The sequence below is a fragment of the Balaenoptera musculus genome, chromosome 5, assembly GCF_009873245.2.
Source record: "Balaenoptera musculus isolate JJ_BM4_2016_0621 chromosome 5, mBalMus1.pri.v3, whole genome shotgun sequence".
In the NCBI taxonomy this organism is placed as follows: Eukaryota; Metazoa; Chordata; class Mammalia; order Artiodactyla; family Balaenopteridae; genus Balaenoptera; species Balaenoptera musculus.
The window spans coordinates 112,852,930-112,875,858 of NC_045789.1; positions in this window are offsets into that span (position 1 = coordinate 112,852,930).

Here is a 22,929-nt window from a genome sequence, read left to right on the forward strand (position 1 = left end):
ACTGGAGGATTTTGAGGAGAATGATGTGATCTAAAACATCTTAGAGTACTGTCCCTTCCAAGACTACAAAACTGTAGAGATAAAGTAAAAATAGGGAATTCCCTGGTGGTTCAGTGGTTAGGAGTCTGTGCTTCCACTGAGGGGGCCCAGGTTGGATCCCTGGTCAGGGAACTAAGATTCCCACATGCCACACAGCATGGCCAAAAAAAAAAAAAAAAAGTAAAGATAATATGTAATATTATATATATTATATGGTAATAGAAATAGCCATCATATATTGAACAATTAATAAATATGTGCTGGCACTGTGATAGGCATTTTACAAGGAGATTCTGAAATAGAATTTCAGGGGTAGGGAGATATTTTTAGGCAGGGGATATCTTCTTTCTGAAATCACCTCATTTTCTCTCTTCCCCTATCTATAGACAGGACCAGCAAGGTAGTATCCTGAATTTTGCTAGCGATGTGAGAATGAGGGTCTTCTTTTAGTGACAAGAGGTAAAATAAGAAATAAAGAGAAAAGTTTCAAATTACATTGTTCCAGAAATATTATTCTTACTATAAACCCATCATTAGATGGGGACCCATCATTGCTACCTCATCATAAAAATATGCTGACCAACTCTTAGCATTTCATATTCTCTCTCCTGATGGATCCTAAGTTCTTTCTAGGATGAGGCAGGACCATTATTTCTCTCCTCTTCCTTTTCTAAATTCTCTGCCTGAACCAGATTTATATTGAGAGTCCCTGAAGTTGATGGCTAATGCAAAGTCCTGTGTGGCTCTGCTGTCAATTCAGTAGTGCAGGCTCTATGGCAACACAGCAGAAAATTCCTGGATCTGTGTCCTACTGGCCACTCTTAAATTCTCAGCCCCTTTCTTTTCTTTGACATGGAGCCAAGTAGACTTCATAACCTGGGGTATGTACATGTGAGTGGCAGTGCTGGGCACCATTTTGTGACATTGAAGGGCCAAGGAGATTTCTCTCTCGCAACACTTCTCAGATGCCTATGCTGGCAAAGAATTAAACTCATGTATATATGTGCTCATCTATTTAATTCAGTTGCAACGAATACATATGAGACACCATTCTAGCTGTGCTAAGAAGTAAAGGTTTAAAAAAACTATCTGCCTGACACTCTATTAGTCTTTTTGAATATATTATTTCATTTAGCACTTAAATTTGCAGTTGGGTACCATTAGCTCCATTTTGTCTAAAGAAATTGAACTTTAGAGAATTAAAAATTGCTTAATGAAGTTCCCACAATTAATAAGTGGCAAAGTCAGGAGTAAGATTTCAAGTTTATCTGACATCAAAGCCCATGTTTTACTGGCACAAATGATAACATTTTGTAAAATAGAATATAAATATCAAGCATACAGTCCATATATAGTTTCATTATTTTGTGGAGCATTAAACATAAGTAAACTCTTTAAATTGTGTATCCCTATGGCAAGAGAGATCTCTTTGATCTTTTATTGAGGTGAGAATGTTGCCCAAACCCAAGGAAGCTGCCTAAAGCAATGCTGATCATTAGGAACCCTAAGGGATCACTCAGTACCAGCCTAAATGTCATGGGCATTTGCATTGTGCAGTTAGAACAGGAGAGTGGGAGTTTAGGCTTACCATGTCTTAATGTGTGTCTCCTCAAGGGCAGGATGGAGGAGGGGGGTTAAGGGCAGGCACTGGTGTCCGGCAGGAGGCCAGGTGCAAGATGAGAAGCAACAGCAGCTGAGGATCCAGGGCCTCTGAAACCCATCCTTCCTCTTTGACCTTGACTTATTTTTTCCACTTTCTTTTATATCCAGCATCAACCTTCTCTCACTTTGTGTTTTCTGTTCCCTGAAATGAATAGGTGAGGCTTCCTAAATCCCTCTGAGAAAAACATTACAACAATATGAAACTTCAGCTCAAGGAGGCAGCTTTTATTCCTCCAAGATGAAAATCAGGTTATTCTCCATTGTTGTTGGTAAATAACACAGACAAGTGCAGGTGAAGTGCAAGGGGTATATATACATGCATTAAAAAAAAAAAGATGTAGTACGGCATATGCCAGGAATTAACGTTGTTGCTTGGAATATATCTCTTGGATTTCTTTTTCCTTTTTTTTTCCTTGTATATTTTATGATGTTCTTTAGTAAACAGGTATTGCTTCTTTAATAAAGAAGATAGGGGCTTCCCTGGTGGCGCAGTGGTTGAGAATCTGCCTGCCAATGCAGGGGATACGGGTTCGAGCCCTGGTCTGCCTGGTCCGGGAAGATCCCACATGCCACGGAGCAACTGGGCCCGTGAGCCACAACTACTGAGCCTGCGCGTCTGGAGCCTGTGCTCCGCAACAAGAGAGGCCGCGATAGTGAGAGGCCCGCGCACCGCGATGAAGAGTGGCCCCCGCTTGCCACAACTAGAGAAAGCCCTCGCACAGAAACGAAGACCCAACACAGCCATAAATAAATAAATAAATAAATAAATAAAAAATTTAAAAAAAAAAAAAAAAAAAAGAAGATGAAGATTACATTTCATTTTAAAATATGCATATATGATGACTTACCAATATATTTAAAAGTGGAAAACAATATATAAATTGGAAAGGCTATATGAGGACAGATGTAGCACCAAGATAGAATTAAAGAAACTAAAAATAATAGGTGAAGAGTTAAGGAAAATCTGTAGAGGGTCTAGCATGGAGACATCTATAAGCCTACTTTTGGGAAAATTTGTTCAGTGGACCCTAAGGGTGTACTAAGGAAGGGCTAAAACCACCACTTAGCTTGACGGGTCAACCTCATTAAACTCTGATGGATGGGTTAACAATAGTCAAAGATAGATCGTACTAATATCCAAGTAAATTCCATAGAACATTACAGTCATTAAAAAAGTATGTTGTGATGGGAATTCCCTGGTGGTCCAGTGGTTAGGACTCGGTGCTTTCACTGCTGGGGCCCAGGTTCAATCCCTAGTCAGGAAACTAAGATCCCACATGCCGCATGGACAAAATAAATAAATAAATAAACATTAAAAAAAAAAGTATATTTATGAAAACTGTTTAATTATGTGGAAAAATGTTAAATGAATAAGTTGGAATGTGAAATTGTATTTATAGTAGGAATACAAATAAGTTTTTTAAAAAATAAAAATAATCTAAGCATTAAAAAATGGAAGGAAATCCACTAATAGTCTATCAGTGACTTTGAGGATGGGACATGAGTAAAGTGTTTTTCCTACTTCTATCTTTCAGCATTTCTAAAAATTTTTAAGTAAGTGTGTTACATTTGAAATAAACAGTAAAGCCATAGTAATAAAATTTTAAAAGTAACTCCTTTTCATATATTAATCAAACAATTTGAGAAAGATTGGGATTTTTCACTGAAAATTTAGAAGCTTTTTAAAATTTTTATGTTCACCAAGTTCAGTTTAATTTTGGTCTTATACAGATACTGAATAGAGAAATATATTTTAAATGAATTTTAATATATTAGACAAAATATTCATTATTTTTGACCCAGCAATCCAAATCTGAAAATTTGACCTAATATTATAATCCCAAAATAGGAACGTTCCTTCAGGGCTATTTATAATAAGGAAGAATTAGAAGAAGCGGTAAGCAAAATAGTGACTGAAATAGTAATATATATACTCTGCATTATACAACAATTATAAATGCTACTTTTGAATACCATGTAGACAAAAGACAAAGTTGAATATGCAATATAGATGATAGGTTATTCCCAATAATGTCATTATGTAAAAATATGCATGCATTTGGCAAAGTACTAGGAAAAGAATATACAAAATATTAAAATTAGATTTAGAGAGATGAAATTAGGTTGATTTTCCCCCTATTTTCTTCAAAACAAAAATTTTTTTATAGATGTAGTTTGCTTTTAAAAGGGAAAGATTATCTAAAAAAAACCCTCAAAAAACAACCCAAGAGGGCTTCCCTGGTGGCACAGTGGTTAAGAATCCGCCTGCCAATACAGGGGACACGGGTTCGAGCCCTGGTCCAGGAAGATCCCACATGCCGCGGAGCAACTAAGCCTGTGCGCCACAACTACTGAGCCTTCGCTCTAGAGCCCACGAGCCACAACTACTGAGCCCGCGAGCCACAACTACTGAAGCCCGCGCACCTAGAGCCTGTGCACTGCAACAAGAGAAGCCACCGCAATGAGAAGCCCGCGCACCGCAACAAAGAGTAGCCCCCGCTCGCCGCAACTAGAGAAAACCCGGGCGCAGCCACGAAGACCCAGCGCAGCCAAAAATAATTAAATTTAAAAAAAAAAAAAAAAAATCCCAAGAGCAAGAGGGGTTACTCTGTATGAGCACGAGTTTGGGTTTGGGCACAGGACAAGTGGCAGAGTTCAGAGCCTATGAAAGGATGAGTGAATGAATGAATGAAAGAAAACAAAGTCCTATGCATTCAGGCCAGTTTAACTGCTATCTTTTTCCCACATCTCACATCCAACCAGATTTTGTTGGCCTTACCTCCATAAATAACTCAAATCTGACCTTTTTCATCACCTACACTGGTACCATCCTAGTCTAAGCTACCAAACTTGCACAACTGGGCAATTGCAATAGCCTCTTAACGGGCACCCCTACTTTCATTTTTGCTGCCTACAATCTATTCTCCATAAAGCAGTAAGAGTGTGACTCAGAATTTCTCACTCTTCTGCTCTAAAACCTCCAATGACTTTCAGTGTCAATCAAAATGAAGTCAAAAGTCCTTACAGAGGCCTGTCAGACTCTGCATCTGCCCCCACTCCACATCTCTCTAACCTCATGATCTACCCTTGTTCACTCAGTCTGACCATATTAGCTTTTTGCTCCTTCCTTAGGTCCTTTGCCCCTGCCTTTCCCTCTGCCTGGAATTCTTTCCCCAAAATAACTGCAAAGCTTGCATCACTTCATTTAGGCCCCTGTGTAAATGTCAGCATATCAAAGAGGACTTCCCAGATTCTCCTACTAAAAACAGCACCATTTCCATCCATCACTCTCCTGTCATTCTCTGTGCCTTTACTCTGCTTTGTTTTTCTTCATAGCCCCTTTAACCACCTGAAATAATACATATTCATCTGTAACATCTATCTCCCCTCCTATCCCCCGGCTAGAATGTAAGCTCCATTGACGCAAGGGATTTTCTTGTTGTTTTTTTTACTGCTAGACACAAAATTAATTTTTCGAAAATTAAAACACAATTACTAACTGTTAAAAGATTATTGATATGTTCCCCTCTCTGAATTATCTCAGACTTGTAATAAGGGCACCTTAAATTCATTTCTTCTTTAACTTCAATTTTGAACCCTGAAAGGTCCCAAAATATCCTAGTGCTAAAAGATAATGTGTTAGGCTGAACTCTACAATGAGAATTACTAGACATCTGGCATACAAGGTACTATAATATACCTTGTGTACCAAGTTAGAAATATTTTGATTGATTGTATTAAAAATTTTAATATATTGGTTAGCATTAATTCATATTGAAAATGATGTATAACTTATGACAGAAGAAATATGGCAGCAGTTATGGCTTGATACTTTTCTGAGGTTGTGTCTCTATGAATATGACTACTGGGGACTTGAAACTTGATTTCAGCCTCCTGATAGCAGATTGTCTTAACAATTACCTAGAAATACTGGTTCCACAGAGCATGCCCCATACAGTTGTCTCAGGCAATTTAGATGGACTGAATATTATGATCCTTGTTAATGTACATATTCTGAGATAGTTTAACTCCTCATTGGCTTTGTGATCTTGGCCAAGGGACTTAACCTCTCTAAACTGCAATATCCTTGTCTGTAAAATGGGGATAATGATAGCAGGCAATTAGTAGGCTTAGTATAGAAATTAAATCATATACTATCTATTAAGTACTTTAGAAGGAAGCAGAGGTGCAGGAAAAGGGATATGTCATTAGCGAACATAGAAGGAAACTGCATTCACTGAATTTGTGCTACCAGTATATGCCAGGAAGCACTAAGTGCTTTATGCATATTTAGAGCCCAGCGATGAAGAGCTCTTGCTCTGGGACCAGACCACCTGGTTCTAACCCTGCCTCTGATACCACCAGGGTGACCTGGAGCAACTTGCTTAAACCAGAGTTGTCCCATAGAAGCATAATAGGAGACACATAAGCAATGTAAAATTTTCTAGTAGCCATGTTAAAGAAAGTAAAAGAAACAAATGAAATCAACTTTAATAATGTATTTCACTTATGCCAATATACACGAAATGTTACTTCAACATGCAATCAATGTAAACTTTTACATTTATTTATTTATTTACTTATTGGCCACACCGTGTGGCTTGCAGGATCTTAGTTCCCTGACCAGGGATCGAACCTCTGCCGCCTGCAGTGGAAGCGCAGATTCCTAATCACTGGACCTCCAGGGAATTCCCAATGTAAACTAATATTAATGAGATAGTTTACAATCTTTTAATTTGTGCTAAGTCTTTGAAATCTTATATGTGCTTCACCCCTACATCTCAATTCACACAAGCTACATTTCAAGTGCTCAAATGTTACATGGGCTAGTGGCTACTGTGTTGAACAACTCAGGCTTAAACTTCTGCCTCAGTTTTCCTATCTGTAAAGTGTGTGTAAGAACGGTAAGGTCTGGAGGGTGGGGAGGTGGGTGAAATGGGTAAAGGGAGGTCAAAAGGTACAAACTTTCAGTTATAAAATAAATAAGTCCTGGGGATGTAATGGATAGCATGGTGACTATAGTTAATAATACTGTATTGCATATTTGAAAGTTGCTAAGAGAGTAGATCTTAAAAGTTCTGACAAGAAAAAGAAATTTTGTAACCATGTATGGTGGTGGATGTTAACTAGACTTGTGATCATTTTGCAGTGATACAAATATTGAAATCATGTTGTATACCTCAAATTAATACAATGTTGTCAATTATACCTCACTACAAAAAATAAAGGTAACATTAAAAAAAAACCTGTCTCGTGTGATTAAATGTTGTTAGTTATGAAGTGCTTAGCACAGTTTCAGAGTTTATAAAACAAAACCCTCTCCAAGAATGGCCTGGTGGTCTGTAGGGGAAGAGGAGCTTGCTGCCGCTCAGAGTAGAGGAGGGGAGATCTCCCGACAGGAGACTGAGTAAGGCTGTAATCATGAGTCAGCAAAGGTCACAAGGTTGCTTGAAAGAGGCACTGAGAGCATACATTTGCAAGGATTTACAAGATTTGCCCAGTAAAACATTAATGATCTATCATTTTGCTGAGACTTCAGCTTTCTTTTTCTAATTACTGATGTTACCACTATCTTTTTTTGCAGGTGCTCATTTTTGCAAGAGGAAATGCCAAATAGGCAACTGCTCTTAAATATTATCTTTTAAAACCTTTTTTATTTTACTGTTAAGTCCACTTAACATGAGAGCTACTCTCTTAACAAATTTTTAAATGTACATTACTGTTGACTATTTAAATTATTATCTTAATCTATTTGCTAACAACTCAGTAAGAAGAGTGTTTTTATCTCCATTTTCTAGCCTAGGGATCTTATAGATGAAATCAAGGGAGAATAGCTAAGTCATCCAAAGAATGAACAAAGATTTGGGCCTGAATTTATCTGTTTCCAAAGCCCATGCTCTTTTCATTTCACCATATACTGAAGAGAACATAGACTGTGTCAGATATTTAAATCAAATTGATTTTGTGATATGTCTTTTTAAAATACCATATCTTACCACTATTTCCTAATTTGGTATATGTTCAAATATTTATTTCTATTTGGTAGATTTTCGTTTCTTTTCTTTAATTTTTGGCTGCACCCTGCGGCATGTGGGACCTTAGTTCGCCAACCAGGGATCAAACCAGTGCCCCCTGCATTGGAAAGAAGAGTCTTAACCACTGGACTGCTGGGGAAGTCCCAGATTTTAGTTTCTGAAATGGTACTAAATCTTATACATTAATACCATTCCTATCCAGAGCCCAAAGGATCATGAAGTAAGGAAAATATTCTGTTAGGCAAATATAATTGTCATTAAGACTACTGCCCTAGAGTTCATGACCATTCTCATAAGAGAGTGTCCAGGACCTCATTCTGAATCTACTTGTGTTTTGCATACAGTTACAGCAATTTTCATGATGTGTCTTCCAAACTTGTAACAGATCAGAATGGTATTAGAGGAAGAACAGCTGACTCAGGTGGCATATCGACAACAGTAATAAGCGACAAGTGATTCATGTCAGCAAGGAAGCTAACAGAAAAATATAGAAAAGAATAGTAATAAGGAGTCATTTAGAAGAGTCAAACAGTCTTAGTAATTTTTTAGAAGGCAGGGAGGTTATAATACGTCTTAGAAATTTTTCTACGTAAAATGATTAATATAAAAATATTTTTGTTGCTTATAAGGAATACTGTCAGCCATCCTTAGATATCTCCATTCATCCATCCATCCATCCATCCACCCATCCACCCACTAGACACTGTATTCAAATTGAACCCAGTATCCAAGGAGTTTACATTCAAGTGGGGAGGAGAGACATAAATCATCACCACATTGTGACAATATAATATAATGCCTGGCACATGGTAGGCACTCAAATATTTGTTGAATGAATGAAGGAGTAACACAGGTAAAATGAGAACATAAGACAGAGGAATTTATTTATCTTTTAAAAAAATATTTATTTATTTATTTATCTGGCTGTGCCAGGTCTTACCTGCGGCATTCAGGCTCTAGTTCCCCAACCAGGGATTGAACCCGGGCCCCCTGCATTGGGAGCACGGAGTCCTAACCGCTGGACCACCAGGGAAGTCCCCAAGACAGAGGAATTTAAATTAAACTGATGGGGGGGTAGGGGTAGCAGAACCCAAAAAAGGACCTTATGTTGTGTTTTCAAGAGGGGAAGAGCATCTGAGTTACAGGGGGCAGGATGTCTGAAGGCAAGATGGTGAAAAATGTGTGCAGTGTGCAGTGTGTAGTGTGTAGGAATGGTAGATGATGATGCAAGAGCCACAGGCAGGGACCAGATTGTCAAGAGCTTCGTGCATTGAACTAAGGAGTTTAGAGTTTATCCTGAATACTATGCAGAACCTTTGAAGAAGTGGAAGCAGATGTGCCCCCTGATAACATTGGTTTTAGAAAGATCATTCCAGGATAGATCACAGGATTGAAGTGGGAGAGACCAGTCAAGAAATCCTTGCAGTAAAACAGAAAAAAAAAAAAAAGCAGTGAGAGCCTGAATTGAGATTATGGCAACTGTGAAGAAAGAGAAGGGAACTGATACAAAATAAATTGGTATAAAGGGAATTTAATGTCTGATGTGGGGATGATTAGACAAAAAGAGGAAGGAGAATGGGATAATCCTTGAATCTCTGGGATTTCACTATGAGAACACAGAGAAGCAGCCAAGGTGATTGTGGACATGCTGAGTTAGAGATGCTTACTGGGCCTGAATAGTTGACCTATAAAGGATGTTTTATCCTCATTCTAGTCTTTCATTATTATTCTCCATATCCCCTTTTGCACTGTTTAAAAAAAAAAAAAGAAAAGGATGTAGGGAATTCCCTGGCCGTTCAGTGGTTAGGACTCCTTGCTTTCACTGCCAAGGGCCCAGGTTCAATCCCTGGTAGGGAAACTAAGATCCCACAAGCCACAAGGCCTAGCAAAAAAAAAAAAAAAAAAAAAGATGCATATAAGTGAAGAAAGTATTTCAAGACACAAACTGAAATTTGCTTGCGTGTCAAATTGAAAAAATTGAGATATTTATCTTAAAAGCTAACATATAAGCATTTTTGCAGAAATAGGAAAATAATTGTTTAGTTTGGAGATCCAGACATTATTTTCTTTGTCACTGAAATAAACTACTCTCCATTTCTCTCCCGTTCTTTCTGATCTATTTTTACAAAGTCACATTTATGTGCCATCTGCAAACCAATGAAATTTGCTATTCAAATTTTCCTAGTTGCCTATGAATATTGTAAATACTTCTATTTACAGATCCTTAGATCACATTTTAATTGATAAAAAGAAAATAAAAGGTCAAATGCACATTGTCCCATCCATAAACCTATGTCTAACTTGATTTCCTGTGCTTGTATTTCCTCCTAAGAACTAACATCGCTAAGGAAAAAAATTCTATTATATGGAAAAATTCTTTTTTTAAAAAAAATAAATTTATTTTATTTTATTTATTTATTGTTTTTGTCTGTGTTGGGTCTTCATTGCTGTGCACGGGCTTTTCTCTGGTTGAGGCGAGCGGGAGCTACTCCTCGCTGCGGTGCACGGGCTTCTTGTTGCGGTGGCTTCTCTTGTTGCGAAGCACGGGCTCTAGGTGTGCGGGCTTCTGTAGTTGTGGTGCACGGGCTCAGTAGTTGTGGCTTGCGGGCTCTAAAGTGCAGGCTCAGTAGTTGTGGCGCATGGGCTTAGTTGCTCCGCAGCATGTGGGATCTTCCTGGACCAGGGCTCAAACCCGTGTCCCCTGCATTGGCAGGCAGATTCCCAACCACTGCGCCACCAGGGAAGCCCCGATACGGAAGAATTCTTATATATTTGTAACATTTTTTTCTATTCTAGTTTCCTCTTTTAGAACAGTGCTTTTTGGCAACATATTATTTCACATTTTCTGAAACACTTTATATAGCTGTTTCAGCAATTGTGAGGTTAAATGTGTCCTAAATTTGTAGTTTTCCTCAGTCTTCCTTTTCCTTCACAGTTTGCTAACTGCTCCGAAGGGGCAATATTATCTTAATACACTAAGATACTCCCTATCCTTAAACAGGAAGTTGTTTCAAACACTAGAGCAAGTCCATAAAAGGGTGCTTACCCGTTTGACCTACTCAGATAGCTGGTTTTCACATTGGCTCTTCATGTACCAGGCATTCTGCCCTGGGTGAGCTGGAGGATATCCCAGTAGAGAAGAAGGTCAGAAGTCTTCTGGGTTTCCTTCAACCCAAGGTTGCTGTTTTTGTCTCTTAAGTTCAAATTAAATCATGTTACCAAATGATAAAACACGTACAAATGCAACGGTATTTTTGAACTTTATACATTTTCTACTGGAAAGACTGTCCTGGGCCTCACCCAGGACCATATTCATAAAGTTCCCATTACACTCCTGAAAACAAGCTGGGCCTATATTAATTTCATAACACAATCCTTGACTTTTAGAGTCACTTAGATTTGATGTCTTGAAACGTGCTGTGATAGAAGATGCTGTGGCATCTGATAATACCATGCTGCTTATAGTATTAAGATTCTAACTTAGACCACTCTGCAATAAAAAGGAATGAACCATTGATGCATGCAACAACTTAACTGGGAATTTAACAAAAAGGTTAATCTCAAAAGGTAACATACTATATGATTCCCTTTATATAACACTGGGGAAATCTGAATTGGTAGATTGTATCAAAGTCAATATCCTGGTTGTGATATTTTGCTAAAACTGTAAAATGTTACCATGGAGGTTGACTGGGCAACATGTACAGGGGATTTTGCTGTATTATTTCTTACAACTACAAGTGATTCTACAATTAGCTCAATAAAAATTATAGTTTAATAAATAATAGGCTCATATTTTGTTTTAATTATTATATATTTGTTACATAAGTTGTTTGTAGGTATCAAGTATTATATTAAAGTTAAAGAAACAAAGTAGATTTATATGTACTGATATGGAAACACACTATATTGTAAAGTGAAGAAAAAGTAGACTGTATAACATGATCCCTAAATTATACTTATATCTTTGCAGATATGTGTGCTAAGAATTCTGGAAGGACAAATAAGAAACAGTTTATGGTAGTTTACTGCTGGGTCATGGGATTAGAATAATGGGGAATGGAGGACTCTTATTTTTCACTTTATATAGTTTTGTAATGTTTGTATATTGTTTATCATGAGCATTTATTACCTTTATAATCAACATTTTACAAAAAAGATTACAGCTTCATAACTATCTTAAATCTTAATGAAAGTTTGTGAAGTACTAAGATACTTGTAAATATGAGAGTCAAAAACATCTGGAGTAACTTTAAGTAATATGGTATCAATAAGTTGTCAACTAAAAACCAATGTGGGGACTTCCCTGATGGCGCAGTGGTTAAGAATCCGCCTGCCAATGCAGGGGACACGGGTTCGAGCCCTGGTCCGGGAAGATCCCACATGCCGCGGAGCAGCTAAGCCCGTGCGTCACAACTACTGAGCCGGCGCTGTAGAGCCCGCGAGCCACAACTAGAGAAAGCCCGTGTGCAGCAACGAAGACCCAACACAGCCAAAAATACATAAATAAAATAAATTTTAAAAAATTTAAAAAAAAAAATAAAAAAAATAAATAAATAAAAAATAAAAACCAATGTGTTCTTCAAAACTTGCTTCTCTATGCTCCCTATTATTTTGATGAAGCCAAAAATGACTTGAAAATGAGAAAAATAATCCTTTTTAAAAAAAGTTCCTGTGTAAGAAAAAGCCCATTTCTAACATTTTTTTCCTATTTCTGGCAACTTCTTCAAATCATCAACAGTCATCATTCTTATTTCATGCCTACTATTTGTAGTACATGTGCTAGGTTCTGAGAAAAAAAGCAAGCATATGACATAGCCTCTGACTTCAAGATGTTGATGATATAGCTACTGAGAAATAGAGTATATAAATAAAATATAGATAACTGTATAATATGTATTATACATAAATATTATATATATGTAAGAGTTATATACTTGCTACAGACAGTAAGTGCTGATAAATTATCAGAGGATGAGGTAGTTACAGAAGTTTAGGAAAATCCAATAATACTTTTGATAGCAGGCCAAAATAAATGTGGGGACTTATTTAAGAAAGAGTAGACTGGTTCAGCTCTACAAAGATTTACGTAGAGAAAAGATAGGAAATAAAATTGAAAAGAAGCAGATCAGTCCTAATGTGAAGTCTTCATGTCAACTTCCTAACATTCAGTCTATATTTAATATGAAAATAGAACTTGGATCAAGATCCATATAAGATAGAATATCTGAATTTCAGCCTATTGATTTGTTTTGTGTAACTGAAACTCCTGTCCTTTTAGTTGATCAGCTTTAAGACTGTTTTGGACCTCTGCATATTGGTTTAGTATGTTTATTTGGAAAAGGGCCCAATTCTCTTTAGAGATTTATTACCCTCTCAATTTTGTCTGGAAGCTGGAGAGAGACTTTTTAAACCTTTGCTAGGGTATAGTGTGGAAAGCAAGGTCTAGGGTTTTATCTTTATTTTTTATATTTATTTGTTTATAAATTTATTTTTGTCTGCGTTGGGTCTTTGCTGCTGCGTGCATCTTTCTCTAGTTGCGGCGAGTGGGGGCTGCTCTTCTTGCAGTGCGTGGGCTTCTCACTGCAGTGGCTTGTCTGTGTTGCGGAGCATGGGCTCTAGGCGCACGGGTTTCAGTAGTTGTGGCACATGGACTCAGTAGTTGTGGTGCACGGGTTTAGTTGCTCCGCGGCATGTGGGATCTTCCCGGACCAGGGCTCGAACCCGTGACCCCTGCATTGGCAGGCGGATTCTTAACCACTGTGCCACCAGGGAAGTTCCAAGGTCTAGGGTTTTAGATTACAAATCCCAGCTAAAGTATCAATTATACTGTATTAAAACTATCTTCTCTTATGAGTAAGATGGGTCCTTAGCTTCTTTTCCAGTTATATATGGAGGTAGAGGAGGAGGAAATACCTGTAAGCTAATTACAAATGCTGTGGTCAGGTGGTGTGCAGCAGGTAATGATCCTTGACATTTGTATGCCATGGCCACTTATCACTTACAGTGTGCTATCACATATATTTGATCCTCGGGAATGCAGCCCATGATAAACATCAGAAGGGGAAGAGTAATGGCACATTAGTGGCAGACCCATAACTTCCTAGGAATTTAATTCAGCATTTCACATGATCTAGTCTGGTTACACATTGAAGCATTTATTTCATGTTGTTCATGGTCTTCAGTTCATCTGAGCAAACGAGTAAAAGCAGGTGGAGGGAAATCAAGCTCCGGAGTTAGAAGAGAAAAGGAAAGAAAAGAGTGCTTTTTAGTCAGAATTAGAAAACGCCTGGGAATTTTCATAAAGTTCCACAGTAGTATAATTCAGCAGAAAGTGCTTGACAAGGGCTCTGAAAACATTGATTACTAGCCACGTGACTAGGGTCATAGAACTAAACTTCTCCGGGTCTTATTTTCCGTAACTATAACATAAGTGTAATGGGGTCCTGCTGCTCCACGTTGTAGCTGTGAAGATCAAACGTGTGACAGGTAAAAAGGCCTGCAAATGAAAAAGTAATCCTAATGGGAACTTCAGATTAAGGAAAAAATAATACCCAATATTGTTTCTCACTCATTGAGTTCCCAGACCCAGTAATGAGTGTTTTATACTGCATTTAGAGCCTCTACCCCACGAGACACATACATACACACACAAAACAACCCATGAGGTTTGGAGAGGTAACTTGCCTAATGTCACAGAGTATAAGAGACAGAATCCAAACTCAGAGCCAAGTTTGTCACACCAAAATACATACCTTTACTTTTTTGGACCTGCATAAATATCTGTGTGTTCTGGCAATGAGGGTAATGAGTCTCTGTTATGAAATAGAGATCAGGAGCTCATTGGAAACATTTGAGAGGTTGGAGGGCCCTGTGTTTTTTGAAGCTTGATTGAAGTGCTTATTAATACATATTTAAAATATATTATTAACATATATATTATATTATGCATATAATACTATTTGGGGAGTTTTGTGAATCTAAGAAAATACAAGATCATAAATTTATTTTGATTTTTTTTTGATTTTTTAAAATTTTATATGTACATTTCTATTACTGTGTAAGAAGTTACAATCTCTTAGAGGAAACAAAGCATCGATCTTTGAGAAGATTTCTGAGAACTGTAAGTTAAGAATTATGTGGTTATGTTTCTTTGCTTCATATTTGATACAATGGTCTCTCCAAATTATTTATACAAACACAAACACACACTCACACTTTCTTTCACACACACAGTTTGGTGGAACCTCAGTGCAATCAGCTATCTCTAGTTATAGGTTATGATTCAATATTGTTTCAAGTTGTGCTTCTTTAAATCACAAGCTTTACTAAGTATTTATTAAATGTGAAGAACTATGCTAGGCACTGGGAATTCAGAAAAAAATAAAACCCAGTCTTAACCCTTGGGAGCTCATAGTCTGGTTGGGGAGATAACTGTGCAGACAGACAATTTACAGATGTCAAGTATTAAAACAGAACTAGGAAAAATTGCTTGTGGGACACAGAGAACAAAACTCTAATCGGTCTGAGGGAGTCAGGATGGCTTTCTCTTGGTCTAGGTGTTGCAAGGTACACAGATGTTAGTCAGATGAAGAAGAGAGGTGAGGGCATTCTGGGCAGAGAGAACTCAGCATGTGTGAGGCCCCAGTCACAGGCAAGGCTGGCTTTTAAGAACTGAGGAGTGGCAGGAAAAGAACATGAATGAGAAACAGAAGGAGACAGGCTCAAACGCCAGCTGTGGAAAGACTGGGAAGGGCAGGCACTAAAGGGAAAAAACCCCAACCACCTAATAACTTGAAACAATTTTATTATGACAACAACTATACCTGAAATAGTTGCCTAAAGTGTTATGTGAATGGCCTGAATAGCATTCCATTATACATCCCAATATGTGGAATTTATATAATGTATGCACTCAATTTTTCCTTTAGAATATTTAGGTGATTTCCAGGTTGTTATTGTTTATTTGTTTCACTATTATAAAGACTGCTGCAGTAGAAAAAATCTTTGCTCTTGTTCATGATTATTTTCGAAGTCAAAAGTTATGTATATATATATATTTTTTTTTTTGGTGTTTTTTTTTGTTTTGTTTATTTATTTATTTATTTATTTATTTATGGCTGTGTTGGGTCTTCGTTTCTGTGCAAGGGCTTTCTCTAGTTGTGGCAAGCGGGGGCCACTCTTCATGGCGGTGCGCGGGCCTGTCACTATCACAGCCTCTCGTTGCGGAGCACAGGCTCCAGACGCGCAGGCTCAGTAATTGTGGCTCAGGGGCCCAGGTGCTCCGTGGCATGTGGGATCTTCCCAGACCAAGGCTCGAACCCGTGTCCCCTGCCTTGGCAGGCAGATTCTCAACCACTGCGCCACCAGGGAAGCTCAAAAGTTAGGTATATTTTTAAGGCTTTTTCTGTACAGAGTGACAAAGTACCCTTCAAAGAGTTTGTACCAATTTATAGCTCTATCAACAATGCCTGAATATTCTTTCTGAAGCTCTGGGGGAATTTTCTTTACTAGAAATCTCTTCTCTGACAGTTTATAAGTGAAAATAGTATTTTGTCATTTGAATTTGCATTTTTTTAATTTTAATAAGTCTAAACATTTTTTTTTCATCTGCTCATTGGAAGTCACTATTCTTTTGTGAGTTTTCCTAAAACCCCTCCTCCCTTTTGATAAAGTGATTGTCTTTTCCACATATTAAGGATATTAACTCCATCTGTGCATAAAAACTGTGTAAATACTTTTTCTTGGGGTCATTTAACTTTTAATTTTTTTCTTTTCATACACACAAATGCATACACACATTTATGTGTATTATACATTTTCATACCCAAATTATAATAAAATGAATTTTAACATAAAGAAATTTTATAATTTTATGTAGAAAAAAATCCAGCAATCTTTTCCTTATTTATTATTTTATAGCTATCATTCTTGAAAAATCTCCCTCAACACAAAAAGTATATTAATATTAAGAAGGGCTTTTACGTCAAAGCAAAGGGATGTAGATTTTATCCTGAGGGCAATGGAAAGCCATCAGGGCTTTTGAAATGAGAGAATATTTTTTTTAAGGAAGGTAACAAGATGTTCCAGGATAGAAAAAGCTCTGCAGGGTCATTATTAAGAAACTACAATACACTAGGTGTAGCTGAAAGCCTGGAATAAAGCCATGGATATGGAGAAAAAGAAGCAGGACATTACCATATGAGAATTCCCGGGGTTTGGTGAGAGATTATTATAGAGTGTGAGAGATGTAGAGAGGCCTAGAGTGACAGTGCAGTTTCTTGTTTGAGTCACTCAGTTGATGCTGAGAATCTTCATCCAGATTAGGAATGGAGGATGGAGCAGATTTTGAGTATTTGTGTATATGGATGGATAGAGGAGATGGATAAGAAAAAAGGGATGTGTTTTACTTCGTCTCATATTCTAGGGACTGAATAATGCCATTACTTAACGCACTGGAGCAAACACTTTCCTGGAGTACTCTTCACTGCTGTGGCAGGTCCAAGTGATACCAAGATGTATGAAAGTAAAAATGAGACTCTTTTCCCACTCACAAGATTACATTATAAATCTATTTATCCATATCTATCAATCTCAATATCTACCTCTATTTATGTACCTATTACTTACCTATCTGTCTACTTTAAACCTTAACATTATTTATTGATATATTCCTTTCTTGTTAATTTTGAATTAAGCACCCCAGGCCACTAGAGACTGAAGAACCTGATTTGGATTTCTATGTGCTCAGTCATGATACAGACGAGCAGGAAGTCATAGCCAAATTACTGTCACTTAACTTGCCTCACTAAGTTTCCCCTGATTCTCTGAAATAAAGAGTTTCTTTTTAACCACCTTTATCCTCAGCCTCCTATTATTTTTTCTTTTTCTTTTTTTTTAAATTGAAGTATAGCTGATTTACAATATTGTGTTAGTTTCAGGGGTACAGCAAAGTGATTCAGTTATATATATATTTTCAGATTATTTTCCATTATAGGTTATTACAAGATGTTGAACATAGTTCCCTGTGCTATATAGTAAATCCTTGTTGCTTATCTATTTTACATATACTAGTGTGTATCTATTAATCCCATACTCCCAATTTATCCCTCCCCTGACTCAGCCTCCTATTTTTTAGGTAGCTATCATTACATAAATAAATAGTAATAACTATATTATTGAGTGTTTACATTATGTGTTTATAATGTTTATGTACATTATCTCATTTAATAGTCACAATAACCCTGTAAAGTTAGTACTATTATTATTTCCATTTCACAGGTAAGGAAACTAAAGTATAGAAATGTTAATTAACTAGAATTTCAAGGTAGTAAACTGAAAAGGAAGTTCACCATCTTAAAGCATACTACGCTGCCACCATAAAAATTTTCACATTGATTGGCTTGAGGAAATGCTTGTAAAGGAAAAAAGAAAACAGTTTTTATGATGTAGCTTCATAACGAGTTTTTCATATTTGAATATGAATGTAATTCTTATCCACACATTTGAGAAACTGTAGTATAGTGTTTGAATTATAGTATAGAGTTTGGGTTTTAAGATTGGAACTAGAGTTCAAATCATGACTCTCCAGTCTTCTAAATAAACTTGACAGAAATATTTAATTCATTCAACAAATACTTATTGAACATCAATGTGTCAGGCACTGTTCAAGGTACTGGAGGTTCTACATGTTAATTGTTTGCTTGGTTTTTTTTTGTTTGTTTTTCTCTTTTTTTTTTTTGGCTACATGGCTTGCAGGATCTCAGTTCCCCAACCAGGGATTGAACCCAGGTCACAGCAGTGAAAGCCAGAATCCTAACCACTAGGCCACCAAGGAACTCCCCTAGGTGTTTAAAACAGTGAACAAAATCACTTCCCTGATCTCATGGAACTTACCTTCCAGTGACAGGCGAGTGTCAATAAATCAACAAGTAAATATATAAACTCTGTCAGACAGCGGTAAGGGCACAGGAGGGTTGTACTGCAAGGTAAGAGATATGAAAAGGGTGGAGTGTTATTATCTTATAGGATATATTAGTTTTCTAGGGGTGCTATAGAAGTACCACAAAGTGGGTGGCTTAAATAACAGAAATCTATTGTCTCACAGCGCTGGAGGCTCAAGTCTGAGATCAGTATCTACAGGGTTGGTTCCTGATGAGGGCTGTGAGGGAGAATCTGCTCCATGCTACTTTCCTAGAGTCTGGTAGTTTGCTGGCAAACTTTGGCATTCTTCCATTTCTAGGTGCATCATCCCACTTTCTGCCTTAATGTTTACATTTTGTTCTCCCTGTGTGTGTGTCTATGGACAAATTTTCCCTTTTTATAATGACACCAGTCATATTGGACTGGGGACACATCCTTCTCCAATATGACCTCACCTTAACTAATTACATCTGCAATAACTCTATTTCCAAAAAAGGTCACATTCTCAGGTACTAGGGATTAGGATTTCAACATCTGCATTTGGGGGGACACAATTTACCCCATAATACAGGGTAATCAGGAAGTCCTCACTGATAAGGTGATATTGGCACAGGGGCTTGAAGGAAGTAAGGAAATGATCCATGCAGATATCTGAGAGAGGAGTGGTCCAGATACAAAGGACCTGAGACCAGGTCCTAGAATGTTCAAGAAGTGGAAACAAGGCCAGTGTGGCCATGGTGAGTGAGTGAGGGGATGGCTGGAAATAAGGTTAGAGAGGGGTGGGCAGGAATGGAGGATAGATTACATAGATCTTATCTTACATCAAAAGATGGAAAAGCCTTGGTTCTTACTCTGAGTGAGAAGGGAAGACACAGGAGGGCTTTGAGCACTGCTAGCTGCTCTCTGGTAAGCCACGTGTGAGGAGCAAGGGTGGAAGAATACAGACTGGTTAGAGACTTTTGCTATCAGGCAGGTGAAAGATTAATGGCGGCTTGGACTAGACAGATTGTACTGGAAATACAGAAGTGGTTGGATTCTGTATGAATTGCTCTTAGAGCAAATGTGGATTGTGAGAGCAAGTAAGGAATTAAGACTATCTCTGAGGTTTTTGTCCTGAGCATCTTAAAGGTGGGAAAAGCTATATTGGAGCAGTTAATTTGGCAGGGGAATATAAAAAGGAGCTCAGTTTTGCCCGTGATAAGTTTGAAACTCCTAGATATCAGGCAGTTGGCAACAGGAGTTTGAACTTAAGGGGGAAGGCTGGGGATGGAAACATACATTTGGAAATGCATATCAGAATACAGATTCTATTTAAAGTGATGCAGGACTCCCCTGGTGGTCCAGTGGGTAAGACTCCGCACTCCCAAAGCAGGGGGCCTGGGTTGGATCCCTGGTCAGGGAACTAGATCCCGCATGCTGCAACTAAGAGTCCTCATTCCGCAACTAAGAAGTCCACATGCCACAAGGAAGATCCTGCGTGCCACAACTAAGACACGGCGCAGCCAAAGTAAATAAATAAATAAATAAATAAATATTTAAAAATAAATAAATAAATAAAGCCATGGAACTGTGAGTTCAACAACAGATTGAGTACAGAGATAGAGAAGATATACATGGAGAGGAAAAGGAGAACCAGAACTGAACTCTCTGACATTTCAAAGTTTAGAAGTTCAGAAGTTGAGCCAAATGAGGACTGAAAATTGATCATTAGATGTAGTAACATGGGGGTCACTTGGAACCTTGTCAAGAGAAAGTTTGGTGGAGTAAAAAGCCTGAATGGAGTGGGTTCAACGAAGAATGTGAAGAGAGGAACTGGAGGTATTAAAACTTTATGGAAGATCTTGCTGAGAAGCAGTGTTGAGGCTGGAACACTAGCTGCAGGGGAGAGGAAGGAGGGAGAGGACGGTGTCTGCAGTAAAGGAAAACATTTTTCAAAGGTGGGAGTATGTTTATATGGAGATCCATAAGAGAGGGAACAAATTAATCTCTTGAGGGTCATCTTATCTGTAAAAAGCCATAACTCTCACCTCCATGGGGCAGCTGAGCTGATGAAGGGAGATAAGGATCAGGTCTTGGAAAGTGGTTTGCCCTCAGTCAAAATGACAGCTCCAACTGCATCCCTGAGAAACAGTGATGTACGCAAGGAGGGCCCCTGTGGGGGTTCACCCCTCCTGCCAGCAGGCCTGGCACAGATGGAGGTCTGCAAAACCTGGTCCTGCCGTTTAAGTTCTTCACAGGGCTGGAGAAGACGTGTTCTCCGCCTTAGTGAGGACGGGGGCCGTCACTACCCTGTACAGTAGCTGAAAGATGCTTTCTCATAGTGAAGAAGGTGGGAAGGGAGAAGCTCGATGTTGGGGAAGGCGGAAACGCCCAAAGCGTGGAAGACACACGGCTTAAGTCACTTCACTCACCAGCCCACATCTGACTTGGGCTTGAAGTCGCAGTTCGCATTTCACACCGCATTCACTCCAGAAATTAATTCCTCTTAATCAAGAGGGAGTGGTTGGCGGAACAAAGAATGTGTGTCTGCGGAGGCTAGGGGTGGCTGGGTGGGTGCCTATCACAATGCGAAAGGGGAGAATGCGTGGGACTCGGCAATGTGTGCCCGGTATGAATGGGAAGAGCCGAGTGAGTGTGGAGCTGGGCAGCGAAGAGCTGCACGCGCCCCAGCGGCCGGGGGCCTCCCGAGGGAACGTCTGCCTGTGATGCGGGAGCGCCCGCCGACGAGCCTCCTTCTCCCCACCCACCTCCCAAACTCCGGCAGTCAGTGGTGCATATAGACATATTTCTGGGAGCTGTCCATGAGCTCATCGCTCTCCCGGCGATAGCGGCGGCAGCGAGGGAAGCAGCCTCATTTCCCCCCGGCGCCGCTAGAATAAGCTCCGCCGCTCGCACATTCACACGCGCGGCGCGCGGCGCCGGGAAGGAGCAGCCGCCGGCCCCACCCCGAGGCCAAGGTCGCCCCCGACCCTGGCCCGCCATGGCCCGCAGTCTCCCCGCCGGGAGGTAGGTGGGCGCAGGAAGGGGTGAGGGGCTCCGGCCAGGACTGCGGCCGGGCGAGCCAAGCGGGCAGCCGCCCCTCGCGCTCTGCGGCGGAGGAGCCGGGCGGGGCCGCGGACGCGGCGGCTGCGGAACCTCCCGGCCCGTCTGGGGCCGCGGGCCGCAGGCCCCGCGCGGAGGAGCCGCAGGACACCCGAGGGACCCGGGCGTGACAGGAGGAAGAAACCGGAGCACCAGGAAGATGGCTTCTCCCACCTCCCCGGCCCCGGAAGGCGGGGCCTCCACGCCGCCGAACCCGCCGCGGATTCGTCAGGTGGGTGCACAAAGTGCGGGGAGGGGCGCCCGCACCCCATTGTTCTCGCCTTCCCCAAGGACGGGGACGTCGCCCCAGTGCAGAGGCTGACGAGGAGTGGGACTGACACAGGCATACTCGGCCGCATCGCCTGGTCCAGGACCATTCTCTGAACGCCCTTTTCCCAGTCTCGCTTCGCACACGGACACAGAAACACACACACACACTCCTAGAAAAACACGTTTTCCAAAACCAGATGTGTAACTTATGCATACACACACGCTCATACACACCCCGCACACTCACCCCCCAAACTCATCCCCCCACCGCGCACAGAGACACACGCCCAGCTGTCACATGACCCACTGCGGAGCTACACCATTAAGGAGGAGCCCTTGGTGCCCTCAGGGGGGAAATCCACCCCAGACCCCAAACCCCCGAGGACCTTGAGAGGGACTGCTGGAAGCATTCACTTCCCACCCACAGGAGAGAAGGAACCGTGTCTAGAGGTTGCTTACTAGTTCTCAACTTTCAGATAGAGCTACACCCAACAATTGCAGCCTTGTATTAGACATTAGTACTGGAAAACATGTGTTCCTGCTCTCCGGACTGTCTCTGTCTGCAGAGACAGTTTTCCCCAACACTGCAAGGGAGGGCGTGGGGTGGGTGATGCACATTTCTTTGGCTGTCTGAATAAACCCTGTTTTCTGTTTGTATGGCAATATTAAAACATGGGAGTACTCCATCTGGTTTGATCTGTGATTTGGTATCTAAAAGAGCTTTCTTCTTCTTTTTGTGCTACCATTGCCAGGAACTACAGCATTAGCCCTTTAGGTTATCGCGGTAGCAACGCAGGCGTCAGTTTGCCCTGTTCAGTGTAGTGTATGGGTGTGAGAATCTGATCCACTGACTACAGATAGGCAACCTCTTTACCAAGGAGAATCGAACTCCTGTTTAGAAATATGGTAAAACTGGTTA